The sequence below is a fragment of the Bison bison genome, unplaced genomic scaffold, assembly GCF_000754665.1.
Source record: "Bison bison bison isolate TAMUID 2011002044 unplaced genomic scaffold, Bison_UMD1.0 scf7180017864341, whole genome shotgun sequence".
Classification (NCBI taxonomy): domain Eukaryota; kingdom Metazoa; phylum Chordata; class Mammalia; order Artiodactyla; family Bovidae; genus Bison; species Bison bison.
Genome location: NW_011494913.1, coordinates 1,891,401 through 1,899,501, shown reverse-complemented (window position 1 = coordinate 1,899,501; position 8,101 = coordinate 1,891,401). Strand labels below are relative to the sequence as shown.

The following is an 8,101-nucleotide window of genomic DNA, read 5'->3' as shown; positions in this document are numbered from 1 at the left end:
ATAAGTTAAATAAGCAGGGTGACAATATACAGCCTTGACGAACTCCTTTTCCTATTTGGAACCAGTCTGTTGTTCTATGTCCAGTTCTAACGGTTGCTTCCTGACCTGCATACAAATTTCTCAAGAGGCAGATCAGGTGATCTGGTATTCCCATCTCTTTCAGAATTTTCCACAGTTGATTGTGATCCACACAGTCAAAGGCTTTGGTATAGTCAATAAAGCAGAAATAGATGTTTTTCTGGAACTCTCTTGCTTTTTTGATGATCCAGCAGATGCTGGCAATTTGATTTCTGGTTCCTCTGCCTTTTCTAAAACCAGCTTGAACATCAGGAAGTTCACGGCTCACATATTGCTGAAGCCTGGCTTGGAGAATTTTGAGCATTACTTTACTAGCGTGTGAGATGAGTGCAGTTGTGCGGTAGTTTGAGCATTCTTTGGCATTGCCTTTCTTTGGGATTGGAATGAAAACTGACCTTTTCCAGTCCTGTGGCCACTGCTGAGTTTCCCAAATTTGCTGGCATATTGAGTGCAGCACTTTCACAACATCATCTTTCAGGATTTGGAATAGCTCAACTGGAATTCCATCACCTCCACTAGCTTTGTTCGTAGTGATGCTTTCTAAGGCCCACTTGACTTCACATTCCAGGATGTCTGGCTCTAGGTCAGTGATCACACCATCATGATTATCTGGGTTGTGAAGATCATTTTGTACAGTTCTTCTGTGTATTCTTGCCATCTCTTCTTAATATCTTCTGCTTCTATTAGGTCCATACCCTTTCTGTCCTTTATCGAGCTCATCTTTGCATGAAATATTCCTTTGGTATCTCTGATTTTCTTGAAGAGATCCCTAGTCTTTCCCATTCTGTTGTTTTCCTCTATTTCTTGCATTGATCGCTGAAGAAGGCTTTCTTATCTCTTCTTGATATTCTTTGGAACTCTGCATTCAGATGTTTATATCTTTCCTTTTCTCTTTTGCTTTTCGCTTCTCTTCTTTTTGCAGCTATTTGTAAGGCCTCCCCAGACAGCCATTTTGCTTTTTTGCATTTCTTTTCCATGGGGATGGTCTTGATCCCTATCTCCTGTACAATGTCACGGACCTCAGTCCATAGTTCATCAGGCACTCTATCTATCAGATCTAGGCCCTTAAATCTATTTCTCACTTCTACTGTATAATCATAAGGGATTTGATTTAGGTCATACCTGAATGGTCTAGTGGTTTTCCCTACTTTCTACAATTTAAGTCTGAATTTGGCAATAAGGAGTTCATGGTCTGAGCCACAGTCAGCTCCTGGTCTTGTTTTTGCTGACTGTATAGAGCTTCTCCATCTTTGGCTGCAAAGAATATAATCAACCTGATTTTGGTGTTGATCACCTGGTGATGTCCATGTATAGAGTCTTATCTTGTGTTGTTGGAAGAGGGTGTTTGTTATGACCAGGGCATTTTCTTGGCAAAACTCTGTTAGTCTTTGCCCTGCTTCATTCCGTATTCCAAGGCCAAATTTGCCTGTTACTCCAGGTGTTTCTTGACTTCCTACTTTTGCATTCCAGTCCCCTATAATGAAAAGGATATCTTTTTTGGGTGTTAGTTCTAAAAGGTCTTGTAGTTCTTCATAGAACCATTCAACTTCAGCTTCTTCAGCGTTACTGGTTGGGGCATAGACTTGGATTACTGTGATATTGAAAATATAAGGGTCATAAATTAATATATAGACTGCATTAAAGACAGTATGAGAGAAAATACACAAAAATCTATAGACAAACTGCTAGGATTAATATATTTAGCAAAGTCAGTGGTACAAACTCAACCCACAAAAAGTAATTGTAGCTTCATAATAAAGTCCAATGAACAAGTAGAAAATGAAACTTTAAAATACTCCAATTATAGTATGGTAAGAAAAATAAATAAATGTGAGAATAAATTTAACAAAGAAGGTACAATAATTCTAGTTTCTGCAGAAAACTACAAAACACTGCGAGAAATTGAAGATCACTTAAATAAAGGAGGGATACACCTCATCATGAACTCCTATCAAAATTCTAGCATGGAAGTTGACAAGACAATTTTAAATTTTATACAGAAATACGAAGGGCCAAGAAAAACGAAGAATCTCTTGAAGAACCAGATGGAATAGTAAGAGCTACTGATTATAAAGCCAAAATAATTAAGTCAGTAATTAAACAATGAAACAGAATATGAGTCCGGAAACAGTCAATCCAATCCTTATAATCCCTGGTTTACAACAAAGGTAACTTTATATAGCAGAGGAGAAAACAATGGCCCTTTAATCAACCTGGCATTAGGTTAATTTGATAAACAGAGAAGGAGGAAGGACAAGAAGGCAGAGGAGTGGGCTGACGTGGACCACATCTCTCTCCATGGATACATCAGCAAATTGATAAACATTTGGGAAAAAAGTGGAATCTGGACCTCTATGTCACCAACAAAAATTAAACATGTGGATTGTATATATAAATAAAAACATAAAGCAATAAAACGTATAGAAGATAATATGGGGAAATGTCTTCATTATCTTGGAATAAAGAATCACGTTTAAACAGGACCCAGAGGACACCAGCTTTAAAGGAAGTAACTGCTAGGTTGAACCTGATTAAAACTGAGAATTTTTGGAATTTGCTGGTAATCAGTATTCGGCACCCTCACTGGGGGTGGAGGGTTGAAGGGGCCTAGGTTCAATCCCTTGGAGAAGGCAATGGCACCCCACTCCAGTACTCTTGCCTGGAAAATCCCATGGACAGAGGAGCCTGGTGAGCCGTAGCCCATGGGGTCACTAAGAGTCGGACGCGACTGAGCAACTTCACTTTCACTTTTCACTTTCATGCATTGGAGAAGGAAATGGCAATCCACCCCAGTGTTCTTGCCTGGAAAATCCCAGGGATGGCAAAGCCTTGTGGGCTGCCGTCTATGGGGTCGCACAGAGTCGGACACGACTGACGCAACTTGGCAGCAGCAGCAGCAGGATCAATCCCTAGTCAGGAACTAAGATCCCACAACCCACCTTGTGGCATAGCCAAAAAAGAAACACAAAAAGAACCACAAACAAACCAACGAATGAAAACCCTCTTATTTCCAAAAGATACTATTCCAAGAATCAAAAACAAGTCGGAGGATGCAAGAACTTCTGCAATATACACATGTAAGTAACAAAAGACCTGAATCCAGAATATACAAAGATTTACTACAAGTAACGAAGGGAATGGCAATCCACTCCAGTGTTCTTGCCTGGAGAATTCCATGGACAGAGAAGCCTGGCAGGCTACAGTCTGTGAGGTCACAAAGAGTCGGGCACGACTGAGTGACTAACACACACACAAACAAAAATAAGACACTGCAATAGAAAAATAGGAAAGACTCTTGAGCAGGCACAGAAAAGTAGAAAAATGCCCAATAGATATATGAAAATGTACTCAATTCCAATAGTCATCACAAAATTGTACACTAAAACCACAATGAGGACCCTGGTGGTACAATGGATAAGAATCCACCTGCCAATGCAGAGGTCATGGGTTCAATCCCCAGTCTGGGAAGATTCCACTTGCTGCAAAGCAATTAAGCCCCTGCACCACAACAACTAAACCCAAGCTCTAGAGCCCGCAAGCCGCAACTGCTGAGTCCATATGCTGCAGCTACTGAAGCCTGTACCCCGAGAGTCCGTGCTCTGCAACAAGAGCAACCACCACGATGGGAAACCCATGCAAGGAAGAGTAGCCCCCACTTGCCGCCCCTAGAGAAAGCCCTCATACAACAGAGACTCAGCACAACCGAAAATAAATAAACAAAATTTAAAAATAAAACCACAATTAAACATGATTTCACACCCACCAGAATGGCTAAACTTAAAAGTATGAGTAATACCGAGAACTGTCAAATATAGCAATCGGAACCTCATACTTGTTTAAATAAATAATGATTCAACAGCTCTACACAATGGAATACCACCCAGTTTTTTAAAAAGAATGAAGTATGTATATGTGCTTACATAGAAAGAATTTCAATTCATGTACTTAAATGAAAAGAATAAATAGAACAGTATATTATCTCATATGTATTTTAAAAATAAAGGCTATAACATGCATATATGTTTACATATAATTACATATGAGCCTTCCCCAGGGGCTCAGCAGTCAAGAATCCACCTGCAATGCAGGAGTCGAGGATACACAGGCTCAATCCTTGGGTTGGGAAGATCCCCTAGAGAAGGAAATGGCAACTCATTCCAGTATTCTTGCCTGGAGAATCCCATGAATAGAGGAGCCTGGCAAGCTACAGTCCATAAGGTTGCAAAGAGTCATACACAACTGAAGCAACTTAGCACGCTGATAATTATATAAACTTTTTTGAGTCAAGGGCATAGATCTGCAACCAGACAGAGCTCGTTGTAAAGCCACTCCCTGACTCTTGTTAGTTCTGTGATCTTATATACAAGCGCTTAGCATGGGTCTAGGACATAGTAAATGCTCAATATATTCAGGGGCTTCCCTGGTGGCTCAGACGGTAAAGAATCTGCCTGCAATGCAGGAGACTTGGGTTCAATCCCTGGGTCAGGGAGATCCCCTGGAGAAGGGAATGGCAACCCACTCCAGTATTCTTGCATGGAAAATGCCATGGACAGAGGAGCCTGGTGGGTTACGGTCCATAGCGCTGCAAAGAGTCGGACATGACTGAGAGCATATTCAGCTAATATTATTTCTTTTTGACTGTTATGAGCACGTGATGGTTTTTTTTTTTTTTTTTTTTACTTGATAAGTGAGCCTACATTCAGGGAACCTGGGGTCTCCACCTTAACCTGGTGTGCTGGGGCTGTCCCCAGGCCCCTGCCAATTCTGCCTTGCTCCTCACAGAAGGCCTGGGGCTGGAGGGCACCTCCCCAGAGCCCTGCCTATTGCCTTGGGCCCAGGTCAATTCTGAGCTTCTGCCTGTCCCGTTCTTAGCAGTGTCTGGGTCTGGCATCCTTCTAAGCATGCCCCAGAACTAAGAACCACTGCTGGCTTAATCCTCAATCCTACTGGCACCCAGAGGCACAGGCCGCTTGACCTGCTCCCCGCCCCAGTTCCCCTGTCCCAGCCCCGGCTGAGATGCAGATGTGGACCAGGGGCCACCATCAGCCTCTTGTTCTCTATGGATGGATGACCGGCCTCTCTCAGTTGGCCATTCTCACTGATCCACTGAAAATCAGTTTGCCAAAGCCAGTCTGTAAGTGATTTAGTCATACATATTTGAGAATGAATTTTTGTTACTGTTTCATCATCGCTTGCTTGCAGCCACTGAACCACAGAGCAGCCCAGGTCAACTACGTGTATAGTTTCAACACTCAAAGGCAGAGCACTTTTTAAACAGAAGGTATTTAACTGGAAGCAGAGGGGCTTTCCCTTTAATTCCAGTTCCTAACTCCTTTATTTTTAAGGATCTTTGCCTCTGAGTCTTTTCCACATGTGCTTCTGGTTCTGACCACAAAACATCTACAGCTACCACTCCCAAACAGGGTGGAGGGTTTGACAGTTTTCAGTGAACTGATCGTTCAGTGCTTTAATGATTCAGCAAACTTATTTTCAGCAAATTAACTTCTGGTGAATTGGCTTTTGGCAAATTAGCCATTCAATAAATTAGCTCTCATCAAATTGACCTAGTTCCATCGGCAATCTAAGTTCCCAAGTGATATTTTAGAGTAAAATGCCAACTGGTAGCAAAGAAAGAGTCACATTTTTTTTTTTTTTTTTTACAAAAGAACTAGGACTCACTGACACTTAATCAGTCTGCGGGCCCTTGTGCAAGTACACACACACACACGCACACGCAAATACACTCTTTAACAAAGCGTGCCATGCCGTTGCCACACACAGCAGCCAGAGTCTATCTGAACCAATCCAGCAGTCCTCAAGAGAAAGGAGGTGAAGAGGATGGAATAAGGCCATTTGGCATGCTGCCATCCATTTAAAAAAGGATTGTGGAAGCTTGAATACACTCAAGAGTTGGTTACTGAATAAGAGAATCAAGTTCAATGGTTTCACTCTAGACGACTGGGTCTGATGACTTCAACAGCCAATGTTCACTGAACACTTGAGAGCACAGGCTTCATCTTAAGTCATTCCATCAACTCTAGAAGATAAGCATCGTCAATTATTCCTGCAACACAGAGGAGAAAACCAAATAACAGAGGAGGGAAGTAACTGGCTCAGTGTCACATAGCTAATGAGTGGCGGAACCAGCATTTAAACCAAGCCACTGTGTTTCTCTGCTGGTTGTCAACCTGGGTCTCAGCTCAGATGGAGCACTGGGAATGATGGCAATCAGGCCACAGTGCAACAGAACAGAACAAAGCCATAGCCCAGGAGTAGGACTTGGAGACCAGAAGGGAAAGTGGAGAGAGAGAAAGAGGAACTAAAATGTATTGAGTTCCTCCTCTGTGCTAGAAATTTGCCTGACATTTTTCTGCCAATGGTCTTGATACTGAGGCAATGTCCCTCTGGCAGTGAGAAGGAAAATGAGGTCCAGAGAAGTCAACTACACTTGTTCAGGGCTCACAGCTTTGAAGAGGTGGATCCAGTCTTAGCATTCAAATAGGTATGGCTGTAAAGAAACTGGACTCACACTGGGGCAAGCAGGCTGAGAAGGAAAGACAGAAAATGGGAAGATGATCTGCATGTGAGGCAGGTGAAACCTGGTTCCATCAGGAGGACCATCTCTTTTCCCAGAGGCAACATTTGAAGAAAACTCAAGACCAGGAAGCAATCACTCGGCTCTTGAAAGTGTTTCTGAATGAGGGGAAGGGCGCCCCAGAGGCAGCCTCTGCCTCCTGGAGGCCGCCAGGCACTTGCAACCCTTAGATAAGCCCCCTCCCAGCAGTCAAGCACAGTCCACCGAGCCATTTAATTTGGCAGAGCAAACATTGCTTACCAGTCAAAATGCTTATCAAATGTCAATTAGCGCTCTGCCGTAATTGACATCTAATTAACATACCATCGCCTGTTGTTGGATGCCAATTAAGTGCCTAAACATTCCTTCCTATTTTATTCTACCAACAAGACAGTAATTGTCCACTTTTCAGTTCAGTAACTTTGGAGTTGATTTTATTGTGAGCCTTTTAGAAGATGGAAACCCAGAAAGGACTCTTAGGCAGATATTTAATTGATATGCTGCTTTGATATAGCTAAAGTCTATCTGATGCTCACCACCTTCCCCGGAAAATCAAATCATTCCTTTCTGTAAAGGTCAAACTCCACTCGAAGACACATGTTACAGGAAGGAGCTGGGCAGGCAAGGAGGGAAGAGAGATGAGCACAGGTGGGCTCGGCACCCCTCTTTCCTTGCCCAGCCCACACGTCTCAGGGAAGAGTCTCACAAACTGCCAGGGACCCAGTGGAATACCGGCTCAGGAGCAGCCAGGAGAGCAGATGTGTGCAAGGCTGAGTCCTAGGCCCTGCACACAGAGCACAGACTATGCACTCTTCTCAGGTCAGTCTGGAGAGGGACCTTGGCACTCAGCCTTCTGCACCCCACAGAACAGTACAGTGGCTACGTGAGAATCTGAGATCAGATTCTGAATCTGTGCAGCAATGAGAGAGCTGAGGGGAGCCCACCTCAGTGGGAAAGGGGCACGTCCTGAGCTATGAGAGACAAGGCCTCAATCGGGGCCACTGGAAGACGTGCCAGTAATCCCAGCACCTTTCAGCTGGAAAGTCACCTTTCTATCTCAGCTCTACAGGCCAAGAGAGAGCTCTGTCAGACACCACAGAAGGAGTGGGCGGTAAATGGACATGACTGCTACAGGTAATCCCAGGTCTGGGCAGTGTCACTGCCAGTCAAGGAAAAATCCTGGCAAAGCCTGAGTGACATGAAGAAGAGAACAGGAGGGAGTGGAAGGCTGGGTGGCGTGGTTTCCTGTCTGAAATGATGCAAGGACACAGGAAATGATCAAGTACCTGCGTGTGTGCTCAGTCGTGTCCGACTCTTCGCAACCCCACTGTAGCCCACCAGGCTCCTCTGTCCACAGGATTTCCCAAGCAAGAATACTGGAAGGGGTTGCCATTTCCTACTCCAGGGGATCTTCCCAACCCAGGGATCAAACCCGCAACTCCTGAGCTG

General features: G+C 43.8%; 1 pseudogene; it reads right to left on the bottom strand.

The window, feature by feature from the left end:
• LOC104999046 overlaps positions 1-8,101 on the bottom strand; it is a 22,753-nt pseudogene that overhangs the window by 14,359 nt on the left and 293 nt on the right.